At 51.1% G+C, this 12,712-nt stretch overlaps 1 protein-coding gene across 1 annotated transcript in view; it reads right to left on the reverse strand.

Moving 5' to 3' along the window:
• Positions 1 to 10,890, reverse strand: part of LOC135909020 (monocarboxylate transporter 13-like) — a 58,485-nt gene extending 47,595 nt beyond the window's left edge. The window contains exon 1 of the mRNA XM_065440880.1: positions 10,820 to 10,890. The gene's annotated coding sequence lies outside the window, so the exon portion shown is untranslated. The remainder of the gene's footprint in view (positions 1 to 10,819) is intronic.
• Between the last annotated feature and the right edge of the window lie 1,822 nt (positions 10,891 to 12,712).

A 12,712-nucleotide genomic window follows, 5' to 3' on the forward strand; every position in this document is an offset into this window, starting at 1 on the left:
GCTTTGGCCCTCCTGGACGACAAACATGCCAATATCTTCAGCGACTCCAGAGCAGCCATCCCCGCCTTCAGCGTTGGCGCTGTGTGTAAGGAAGCGTGTCGCATCCTCGACGGCAAAAGCATCGCCACCCACACTCTTACGTGGTTTCCCCGGTCACATGGGATCCATCCTGGGAGGCCCCACAAACCTTAACGAGCTGGCCCACTCCAGGGCGCGAGGTCTCGCTTTCCACGACCATGAAGAACTCCAACGCCGGCCCGCAGTGGTGAAGAACAGAGATCAACCGACCACATACAATGAAATGGCGCAGCACTTCTATCTCGGCAGGAGAGAATTTCCCCTTCCACACATGAAGTTAAATAGAGCGCAGGCATTGACCCTCAGATTATTGCAAACAGGCTCGTATCCCAGCCCCGCTTTATTCCACAAGCTTTATCCCGACACCTATGCCACTAGTTCTTGTAGGCACTGCAATGACATCGATAGCCTAGACCATATGCTCTGGTGTTGCCCCTCGTTACGAGGCACAGAACAAATCAATGAGGACAAGTGGCTCTCCGCTATCAAGAGCCCCGATGCCGGGGCGCAACTATGGGCTGTCCAGAGGGCCACGATGTGGCGGTCGGGCATGGCCTGACTGTCCCAACGTGGGAGCGGCCCGCAGCGCGCTGAGTCGCGTACCTCACGACCTTTATTAAAGTTTTGCATCCATCCATCCATCCATCCATCCATCCATCCATCCATCCATCCATCCATCCATCCATCCATCCATCCATCCATCCATCCATCCATCCATCCATTCTATACTTTCAGTAACTCAGCTTGTTACTAAACTTATTCTCTGATATCATAGCTATAGAGAAACCAATGAATTTTGGGCTGTATTATTTTTTTATTTCTTTACTGATTTATTTTCAGTTTCCTCCCCCGTGGTCTCAGTAGGTTAACCGGAAGTCCTGGGCAAGAAGCAGGAGTGTCACTCGATGCTCGTGACAATTAAAAATGTTACTACAGGAGCAGGGAAGTGTATAAAAATAGAACCAATTGATGAGGGGAGTGGACCTTACCGACAGGTATACTTCATGTGCTAGGACGAAGGTAAACTCAAGGAAATGGGCCATTGGGGTGCCCACACATTTTCCCGAGAGAGAGAGAATAAACATTTATTTCATAAAGCGAGTAGAAAATTTCCTCGATGAGTGGGGCCCTCAGACCAGGGCTCCATTGCCATGCGCGACTTCGCGAGCCCGCTGGATCAGCCGTTGCTGTTCCTGCTGGCTTGTGCTGAGCAGCGCAGACTCCCAAGAGGAAAGGGTAGGGTTGGGTATAGGAGGAACACCTGAAGGGTTAGGGCATTCCCACATGGAGTGATACACCGTGGGTTTGGCCATAGGAAGGGTACAGGGTGGGATGAAAGATATGTAGCATGTGGAGACAAGGAAATGAATTGGTCTGCAGTTGCCGCCAGACAGCGGCATCTGCTCTATTAAGCGAAGGATGAGGAGGGGGATAGTTATGGCGACTTTGTCGGTAGTACTCGAGCGTCTCAGTGTACTGTAGGGGCTCTGGCGTTGCGTCGTCTGGGTTGGACAGCTCTTCCGATGGTGCCCGGCCTGTCAGACCTCGGGCTACCGCATTAACGCGTTCATTACCATGGAGAGAGGCGTGCCCCGGAGTCCAGACGATACGCACCCTGTGTAACGTGGGAGGGGGGACAGAGGAGAGAATTCGATGTGTGTGTGCAGTCACGAGTCCTTGCGCGAAGGCCCGGCAGGCAGCCTGCGAGTCTGTCACTATGGTGATGGGGGTGTCTTGTGCGGAGAGGGTCGAGGCATGGACAATGGCCATGGCTATTGCCCCTTCTCTGCTGAGCAGCTGTGCGTTGTTAGAACTGTGGCACACACCCTAAGCGCGTCTGTAGTCTGTATTGTCAGTTACAGCTAAACACATGGCCCGCCTCTCTGGGTAGCGGGCCGCGTCCGTGTACAAAACCGGTGTAATTGCGGTGCGGTCTCCAAAAATGCGTGCCAGGGCCTGAGTTCGGGCACGTCTACGGCCGGCGTGTCGCTCGGGATGCATATTGCGGGGAATTGGAGCTACTTGTATGCTAGCGCGTAGAGCAGGAGCGAGGCGATATTGTGGGACGTGTGTGGGTGTCTCAGGGACAGGGTAGCCAAGGCGAGAAAGTATAGCGCAGCCCTGACGGCTACGTCTGAGACGTTGTAGCTGACCAGTGCGATGAGCCTCCAAAAGCTCGCTTACGGTGTTGTGAACGCCAAGCTGAAGAAGCCGTTTTGTGGAAGCATGTGGAGGTAGCCCAAGAGCCGCTTTCACTGCCTTCCGCAGAAGGGCGTCCATTTGCTGAGTTTGAGTGAGGGTGAGATTGTGATAGGGGAGGTGGTATGTGAGCCGGCTGATTATCAGAGCCTGTACTATGTGTAGGACGTCTTTCTCGCGAAGGCCTCTTCTACGATTAGTAATGCGATTTATCATATGTGTGACTTGTGCTATCTGCTGACTCAAAAGGTGCGTAGTGTGCGAGGCTTTGCCATCCGACTGAATGTGGAGGCCCAAGATGCGGAGTCTAGCTACCTGAGGGATCGGGCTGCCGTGTAAGAACAGGGAGATATTAGGGGATTCGTCGGTTCTGCGGCGCCACCTGTGCACGAGGAGCAATTCAGACTTTTCGGCTGCACAGGAAAGGCCTCCCGTGGCTGCATAGTTCTGCACGACACGTACAGCTTCCTGGAGAGCATCCTGGATGGCCCCGTCGGATCCCTGGGTTGCCCAGATCGTAACGTCGTCGGCATAGCGAGCGTGCCGGATGGTGGTTATCTGGTCTAGTAAGGGGGGCAGCTAAGCCATGGCCATGTTGAAGAGGGTGGGCGATAAGATCGAGCCCTGTGGCGTTCCTCTACCTGTCAGTGCGATGACGTCCGACCGGAGCTCTCCTATGCCAATAGTGGCTGTGCGGTCCGACAGGAAAGCTCTGACATAGTTATAGGTACGTGTGCCGCATTGGGAAGAAGCCAGATTGTTGAGAATTAGATCGTGGGAGACGTTGTCGAAAGCCTCTTTGAGGTCCAGGGCCATAATAGCTCTGGTTTGTGCCGTAGTGGGGCCATCCACAACGTCCTCCTTAAGCTGCAGCAAAATGTCTTGCGCAGAGAGATTAGGGTGGTAGCCGAAGAGTGTATCCGGAAAGAATTGGCTGTCTTCGAGGAAGGGTTGTAGCCGCGAAAGTACAACGCGCTCGAAGAGTTTACCTACAAATGAAGTTAAGGATATAGGTCGGAGATTCTGGAGGGACAGTGGCTTGCCTTGCTTAGGAATTAGCATGATGTCCGCATGGCGCCATTCCTGTGGAAGCGTGCCATTCCTCCAGTGGTCATTGTAGAATGCAGTTAAGTCTTTAATGGCTCCATCATCTAGGTTGCGTAGGAGTGTGTATGGAATCCCATCAGCCCCGGGTGCAGTGTTGCGCCTAATACCCTGTAAGGCCGCCCTAACCTCGGCTTCTGTAATATCGGCGTCTAGGGAGGTGGCGTCTATGTGTGGGTAGTCCCTGTAGGTGGGGCGGGTGCCTGTAGCAATGTAGCGTTGCTGTAGAGTGTGAAGTAGAGTAGTGTCATCGAGGCCTGATTTGTGGAGGATGGTGCGGACTCTGTTGCTAGTGTGTATTTTGGTTTGCGTAGGGTTTAATAATGCGTGGAGTAGCGACCAGGTCCGAGGTGTGCTTAGCGTGCCGCTGAGGCGATCGCAAAGGCTATGCCAATTGTTGTTAGTGAGGGTGTTCGCGTAGTCATCTGCCTCCGTAGTTAGGCGGGCAATACGCAGACAAAGTTTCCGATTACGTTTTTGCCGGCGCCACCGCCGGGTCAGGCCTCTACGGGCCTCCCAGAGATGGAGCAAATGGAGATCCACATCGGGTGTCGCTATTGTCGCAGTGATGTGTTGAGTTGCCCTTTTTAAATCAGTTTGGAGTTGTTTGATCCACTTTTGAAGGGAGAGGGTGTCCTGAGGAGCTAGGGATGACCGATTACGCCTAAATTTATCCCAATTGATTAGCTTAACAGCATGTTCAGGAGTGCGGGTTGGTTGTACCTGCAGTTCAGTAGCTAGAATGTAATGGTCGCTGCCCAAGTTCTCCACGAGATTGCGCCAAGAGTGTTGACCTATCCCTCTGACCATGGTGAGATCAGGGCACGTGTCTCTGCTTAGCTGTTGCCTAATCGGGTTGGCTGATCTGGTTCTGTAAGCAGAGTCATGCGATGTAACGCAAGAACTTGACCAAGCCGGCGTCCTTTCGGTGTTTCTGTTTGGTAACCCCAGGCCGGGTGCGGGGCATTGAAGTCGCCTACAATGACCATCTGTTTAGCCACCTTGCATCGATGTGCAAAAAGATGTCCGAACTCATGCTTACTCGCATTAGGCGCGCTGTAGATATTAAGCGCAAACAGGCTGCTATGGGAGCGAGAGCACGGGACCAATTCGAGAAGTACATGCGGTATGGGTGAGCTTTCCAGGGTGTGTTCGATAACGGTCAAATGTTTGGACACTAAAGTGGCTGTGAGGTGTGGTGTGTTGCTATTTATTGTGTCTGTGTGTGTGTTGTAGCCGGGAACTGTAGGAGTACAATGCACTTCCTGCAACGCTATTACATCTGGAGGATGGGGCTGTGTGGCAGTGAATTGCGTAAGGGATCCGCGTTTCCGGCGGTAGCCCCTGCAATTCCATTGCCACACGCTTAGGGGTTGGGGTGTAGCGCGTGTCCCTTTACGGTTGCTGGCCATGATCAAGTATTATTTGTTTGTGTTTTATACCCAGGGACTGTCCGGGTGGCGGCTCATCGGCCTGGGAGGTGCCGGGAAGTGAGTGTTCCGGGCCCTGTGAGGCGGGTTTTCGGTCCGGTGACGGTAATCGGGCAGGACGAAGGTAAGGATGTGGTCTTTGTGTTTCACGAGAAGGGGACAGGTAGCGTTTGGATAAAGGCGGAGGGAACGAAAGTTGGCCAAGTGAAGCCGCTATTTGTTGTTTAATATCGGCCACGATCTGCTGGACAGCAGGTTGCAGGGCCTGTTGTATTAGCTGTTGAAGCGGCGCTGTGACTTCAGCCATAATGAGCTGCTTCATTTTTTGCATTTCTGCCTGCATTATGGCAACCAATTCTGTCTTTAGAGAGACGGCCATTTCGTTCAGTGCCTGTTGTGTACAGTAGTTGGTGCGAGAGGTTTGTGCAGAGTCATTAAGATGCGGCTCATTGTCGGTCACCATGGGTTGCGGCGTGGGTTTATGTTTAACGTGTTGTGTGACTGAAGGGGTGTGGAGATGTGGAGAGGGAGACAGAGGTGGGAACTGCGCTGCCCAGCTTACCGCTTGCTCCTTCTTGGCAGATCCATCTACTTTATGGCCGCGGTCCCTCGAACGGCTGGTACTAGGAGTCCGGCCCTTGGAGTGGCCCTTGGAGCGACTCCGGTCAGTCTGGCGGCGATCCCCGGGTGATCCGCGACTGCGGCTGCGTCCTCTAGTCCAGGGGTTCTCCGCCGAGTTCCCCGGTGTCGTTGCTACTTGGGTCATAGTTTCCTGAGCGCTCTGCTGAGTCGTCGTCCCAGGCTGGCCTTGCGCTGATCCGGCCGGGGGGCGCTCGTCCTTATGTTTTTTTTTTTTCACGAAGCATGCGCGATTTGTTGCGTTGCGGCAGCTGACGCGATGGGCAGCGAGGGTCAGTAGCGGGATGAGCGCCGTTGCAGTGAATACATTTAGGTGTGCACTCATGTTCCTTCGGTGGGTTTGAGATGCCACAATCCGGGCAACGGGGTTTGTCGGGCGTGGGACAGACGTCCGCCAGATGGCCCATCGACAAGCACAAGCTACACACCTGTTGGCGCGGTCGGTATACGTGACAGCGGAGTTCCGCTCCGTACATGCGGACGTAGCGGGGTACGTGGGTGCCGGAGGATGTGATCAGGGCCGAATTCGTAGGTCCCATCATGCAAGCGTGTAAGACAGGGGCTTCTGAGCAGCGGAGGTTTTCTAGCAGCGTCGTCGTAGTGGTGTTGGGCTCAAGGCCTGAGACTACACCCTTGCAGGAGTTGTCTGGGGCAGCTACGTACGCTTGGACGGCGTGTTGAGTGACGCCCATGGAGATGAATCGAACTTTCTGCAGCCGTACCGCGAGGTTCTCGTCCGGTGTGCTGAGCACCGCAAGGTTTTATGCGAAGCATATTACGAGGGCTCAACCCAGCTCCTCAGGCGCGGCGGTGTCGCCTTGAAACCACGTGACACCGTGACGTCACGACAGAGGAGAAGTGGCTTTGGCTCAACTCTTGCAAGATGGGCTGGGTGGGAATCGAACCAGGGTCTCCGGAGTGTGAGACGGAGACGCTACCACTGAGCCACGAGTACGATGCTTCAAAGCGGTACAAAAGCGCCTCTAGTGAATGCGCTGTTGCCTTAGAAACGAGCTGTTTCTAAGGCTCAGGCGAGCGTCGCTTGCTCAGGCGCACATTTCGTTGCCACGCCGAACGCTGCGTTGCTCGACGCTCACCGCGTCCAATGCGGGGCGTCCAAGGCGAAGCAGAGTAACGCATGAGTTGTTTCTTCGTCTAGCCGAACCAAATATAGCCAAGCAACAGCAGTTCACCAAGCTAAACAGTGGTTCAACAACTAAAATAAAGGCTAGTATGCTTCGCATCCTGGGCTTAACCTTACCTAAGCCACAGCCATTTTTTGTTCAGTGCGGATACGAATGATCAGCTCGTTGAGCACGGCGCTGTCCAGCCCCGCTGCTTAGCTGATGGCTCGGGCAACAGAAGTATGAGGCCACGCACCGAGGTTCAGGCCGTCTCTCGGGCGGAACACAATCTTGTAGTCGTCGACAGGCAGTAGCGGGAGCCGCGCGTTCCTCTTGCGCGGTGCTTCGGGTGTGGGAGGAGGTGGCAAGTTCGCAGTAGCTTCTGCTAAGCGTTTCTTTTATGCGAAGCATATTACGAGAGCTCAACCCAGCTCCTCAGGCGCGGCGGTGTCGCCTTCAATACCACGTGACACCGTGACGTCACGACGGAGGAGAAACGGGGCTCCAACTCGCGCCGTCGCTCGCGGCGTCGCGGCGGTATATAAGCAGCTGCGCTTGCCTCTGCTAGACACTCACGAGGTGAGATGCCTCCTGGAGACAGAGCTGCTCGTTGGAAAGAGAAGCGAAGGTTGCAGCGTGCTACAGAGACTGATTTTCTAGGTGGCTTTAGCTCAACTCTTGCAAGATGGGCTGGGTGGGAATCGAACCAGGGTCTCCGGAGTGTGAGACGGAGACGCTACCACTGAGCCACGAGTACGATGCTACAAAGCGGTACAAAAGCGCCTCTAGTGAATGTGGTGTTGCCTTAGAAACGAGCTGTTTCTAAGGCTCAGGAGTGCGTCGTTTGCTCAGGCGCACGTTTCGTTGCCGCGCCGAACGCTGCGTTGCTCGACGCTCACCGCGTCCAATGCGGGGCGCGTAGTCGCTGCGTCGTAGCCCATTGTCTTCCACCCCTTGGCGGGTCGACGGGAACGCTGTCGCGATCCACTCTTGAAGGCGAAGCAGAGTAACGCATGAGTTGTTTCTTCGTCTAGCCGAACCAAATATAACCAAGCAACAGCAGTTCACCAGGCTAAACAGTGGTTCAACAACTAAAATAAAGGCTAGTATGCTTCGGATCCTGGGCTTAACCTTAGCCAAGCCACAGCCATTTTTCCGAGCGGCGAGAAACCAGTTGATGTCTTCTTCGGCCTGACCGGACGAAGCGTCGGCGTCCATCGTGTCAGGGGAGCGGGTGTCGTCGGTCTCCATCTGAGCGGAGTAAACTGGCGTTAGAAAGGACGCGCGCCCGCGTCTAGGCTGGCGAGGTGAACGCAGGGAAGGCCTAGCGCGGCGGCCTCGGTGGTCCAGAACTTCCAAAGCCAATAAAATGCGAGGATCTCACCAGATCTTGGAGAAAGTGGGCTCGATCGATGCCGCTCGCCGAGCTGCGTCGTTTGGTGGTATTTTCAGTGGTGAGAAAGCAGGGGAACCGCTCGTTGATGGTTCGAAATGCGGAGCCCATACAGAGTGCGGCCAGTCACTACGGCAGCAGGTGGCGCCCTCTTTCTCGAGATAGCTGTCTGCAATGCGTAGGTTGAACATCGTTACAGCTTTGCACCTATAACAAAAGGAGGAGTGGCCTTTCCTGTCTTTCAGGGAGGATGTAGCCGAAATAATAACTAGATATAACCCAAATCGAAATGGCACCAAGGAATACAGGTACGAAAGTGCACCAGCAGCTTCAGAGACCAGAACAGCCTAGCTGCCTGACGACGACACGACAAAATAGGTTTGACCATTTCCCAGAATTTTGTAAAGCGTAACATGCAATGCGATGCAGCAACCAAGATTTCAAAGCCCACTTGGGAGTACTGTGCATTAAATCCAATGTTTTCTTGTGCCTGCAAGGGTAAAAATATTTCTTTTATTTTACCATGCTTCCAACTCACGTTCAAGTTTGTGGACACTCATTTGTGCCGTTTGAAAATGAATATTTTTGCGCGATTTTATTTTCCCGCAATTTCTTTTCTCTGCATTTCTCAGACCATTTCAAGTGAAACTCTGAAAATGATTGTTTTCATGCGTACATTTTTTTCGGTAGTGAAAAGGTTCAGTGCGAGTTGTACCTCCCTTTACTGTCTCTTTAGAGTTTTTAGTTTGTAGTGCTATTACAAGGTTTGACCATGCCCACCGGTGTGAATAAATTGTTTTCAAACTGGTCACATGGTTGTCTGCAACGTTTCCATGAAAAGGGGGCTAAGAAATACAACTGACAACAAATCATGTTGATGCGGTGTTACAGACGTGTGGCTAGTTGCGCAACACCCCGCCCCATCCACGTTAGGGAACCGCCACCCCTCCCCCCTTACCCTAAGGTAGGCACCTGGATCTGCCCCTGACCGGCACATTATCAGGTGCAGTACAGAGGGCTATGCGCATGCGCCGACTCTATACACGCGAACCTGTCCTATGTTGGGTAAGCTCCAGCGATGGTGCAGGTTCTGTGGAACTGAAGTCCGCGGCGGCGGACCTCGAGAATACTTGATTTTGTGGTAAAATGAATTACGGGGTTTCGCATGGCAAAACCTGCCACGCCGTAGTGCGTGACTGCTCATTATTTTTGACCCCACGGGATTCCTTACCGTGCTGCCAATGCTGGGCACAATAGCGTTCTTTTTTGCCTTCCGTGCGGACTCTAACGGCAGCCTGCAGGCTTGAGATAATCAGCGCAGCGCGATAACCACTCAGCTACCGGAGCAGCTGCTCCTAAACCAATTTCAATTGCTAGTACGTGCACTTGGCCATTGTGGCTTCGCTGGATGGTTGTCATAACAGTAATTGTCCTGCCAACAGCAACTATACGGCGGGTTCTTGGCAAGCTAAGTGAGCAGGGGCTGAAACTCGAACCTCGCAGACAGTCTGCACAAAACAATATATATATAATAATTGAAAACAATAATTTATTTAAGAATTCCACAACGCTCGCGTTGAATATTTGAGGTGGTCGTTCGTCAGAGGTAACAAATGTGAATCGGTGTTCATGGGCAAAGCATAGGTAAGTATAAATTAATGCTCGCTAATAATAATGAATGCGGGTGACAGGTTTTACTTGCAGGAACACTTTACTTCGAGCACATTATTACTGTTTTTTTTTCATTTTGCATAAGTGCATGCCCTATGAGAAGAGAGCGGCTGTACTGCACACTTGACCCTTGCAGGACACTGCAGGTCAGCTCATCATTCAAACGAACTCAGGAGACATCATCAACGCAACTTGCTGCTGCACATTTACCACTTTACCGCTGTAAAATAAGAAAAAGAAAACCAAAAAGACCGATAAAGACGTACCCGAGTTTGAAAAATCACTGCTTTGGTGAGACTTCAGCAAAATGAGGTCTAGAAAACCATGCCTCTTTATCACTGAGCGTTTAGTGTTTAGTTGCATTTGCAATGCCCTAACATGCGCATTGGTACAACTCAAATGGAAACGCTAGGATGTGGTCAGACCTCGTAGCAAAATTCAAACTTCTTTGCGATCTTCGCACGTGGAGTGGCCGTTGTTGCAGCAGATCCTTGCAGCTGCATAGACACTACTTCTGCTGAATCTTCGGACACAGTGTTGTGGTCGGCCAGTCACCACTAACAATTCAAAAACTAAAATGTTGGAATAAGCAATTTGTCGACGAAGGTTATTGTTAGAAACACGAACACAATGTTAACAAGCGCCTTGGATGTCAGTAAGCGAATCTGCTAAAACCAATCATTCGAGAACTTTTACAAAATTTCTAGCGTGGAACAGTTTCCCAAACCTGTTTCACTTTTCGCTGACGGAACTCTCACATTTTTCAGTACACTGGCCTCAGGAAAGTATTTTCTAAAATACTTAATAACTATAAAACATGTTAATTACCCTAATATGCTGTTTCTTTTTCTGTGCAGTCACGGCAAAGACAGCCGCCTTATCAAACTACCAAAGTGTTTCCTCTTGTACATAAGCCTACTTGTGTGCTTATGCTGAACGTAATTTCGTGTCTCGCCTGGACGATGTATTAGGATCATACAATGTGACGATGTGTGGCGAGCTTTCCAAAAGGCTGTCATGAGTTAGAAACGAACCCACGAGGTGATGTGTCGCGATCGTAGCGAGTGAAAAAAAAAGCTCCACCGTTCACCCAAGACACAAGAATCAAACGCAGTGCCAAGCAAGCTTCATACGAATCGCCTGCCGCACGCCGTCGTACGCAAACGCGAAGCCGTACTCACTGACTCGGAGATCACGTGTCACTCCTCTCTGGCGGACATCGACACGACGGCAGAGGTGAACTGTTTTCCAGCATAGGCTTCAGCGAACTGACCCAACGACTTTACTCAGGCACTATCTGCAATTTAATTTTCGTTTTTAATTTTAAAGCTGTCACGAGCAGGTGCAGCTCATGAAAAAAAAATGTCATGTGCTGCACATGGTGCTGTCACAAGTCCACTATTTCGCCACCACTCCGCGCCTCTGAAGCTCAAGCACGTACATTTATTGGGGGCGATTCCATTAACATGCCTGCCGGAAATGCATTCCTCGGCACGAGCCGCTGTAAACACGGGGAAAAGAATGTTTGCGGCAGCCTATGCGGAAAGCCGGCGTTCGCTTCAAACCACGAGCTTACCCAGTCACAGCCTGTACATTTCGTACAAGCGGCCGCGAAGTGGTCTTGAGAAGCGGCCACCCGTTTATGCGCCTTGCTCTGCACTGCTTTATCATTTTTACCTCCGTAGATTATAAGAAGGCGCGATATTTAGTAGAGACAACTGCATTTATCTGGGTATCACGCACGCAAAACAATAAAAGGAGAGGGGATTTACCAACCTTGAGCAGCGTAGTGAATTATGAAGGATGCCGCAGTAGATAGCTGAAGAATAATTTTTAGAGCCATCTTTTTCTTAGTGTGCATGTCAGTACACGTAGACGCATCTTGTTGTCTTTGTTTAATTTTCCCCCATCGAAATGCTGCCACCTCTACGTACACTCGAGGCCGTGACTTGCTGCTCACCAGAGCAACACAATAGCCACTCAGTGATCGCGATGGTTCACTACGTATTCAAGGAGTGTGCGAAACATTCTCGCTGCACTGTTATTTTAACCGTTAAAAAAAGTGCGAAAAAGGCGCACAGAATGGCTTAGAGAAAGGCATCACGCAGCGACGAACAATTTGTCACATTTTATTACCCGAGTATATGAAAGAACTAATGAAAATGCTGCATTCGGAGAGAGTACTTAGGGTTCAGGGATCACGTGGGATACCTAACTTGCCCTCCGCTTTCAGAAGATGCCGTTCCGTTGAACAACGCTGGAGATTACTTGCAGCAAATCGTCAAAGTCCTGGGATGGTGGGATAAATGCTTAGAGTTGAAGAATAATATGCAAAAATGTAAAGTACTGCTCCATAGATACACAAACAAACAAGAGTTCTTGGATATCCAGAAACTTAGCGTAACTTGTAGAGGCGCGGGACCGTGCTGTAAAATGCAAATTTCTACAGAAATAGAAAGAAAGATTTTAAGTGTGCACACTAGGAATTACGTTGATATTAACACCTTACCCTTATCGCTGAAATAAGCAATAAAATTCAGTGCATTCTACCGCTACTAATCTGCGACCAAACGGGTTTGGTCACAGATTAGTACATTTAGTTTTGTAGATTAGTAGACCACTAGATTTGGTGGCAGATTACAATGCCGTTGTCTCGATGTCCGCCATAGAGGAGTGACAAGTGATCTCGGAGTCAGTGAGTACGGCTTCGCGAGCGTCGCGGTCGAGTGTACGTCGTGGTGGCAGCATTTCAATGGCCCAAAATTAAACAAAGACAAAAATATTCGTCTACGTATACATATATGCACACTAAGAAAAACCTGGCTCTCAAAATTATTCTTCGCAGATCGCTTTCCAGCCATTGGCTGTGAAAGAAAGAAAGTGGAAGAAAATATTAAGGGAAGGAGAGGATGTCTGAAACTTATAGAACGCTGTGTCCTAGACGTCGCTCTACCTGTTGGCCTTCTGTGATATGAGAAGCCCGATCATGGCTTTCGGCATCGGTGGTGCGCAAGGCCATGGTCCCCAGATCTTGTTTATTGAGAAAGGTCTTCCGTATGGGTCTTTTCGGGTGG

This window comes from Dermacentor albipictus, chromosome 2 (assembly GCF_038994185.2).
Source record: "Dermacentor albipictus isolate Rhodes 1998 colony chromosome 2, USDA_Dalb.pri_finalv2, whole genome shotgun sequence".
NCBI classification, from domain to species: Eukaryota; Metazoa; Arthropoda; class Arachnida; order Ixodida; family Ixodidae; genus Dermacentor; species Dermacentor albipictus.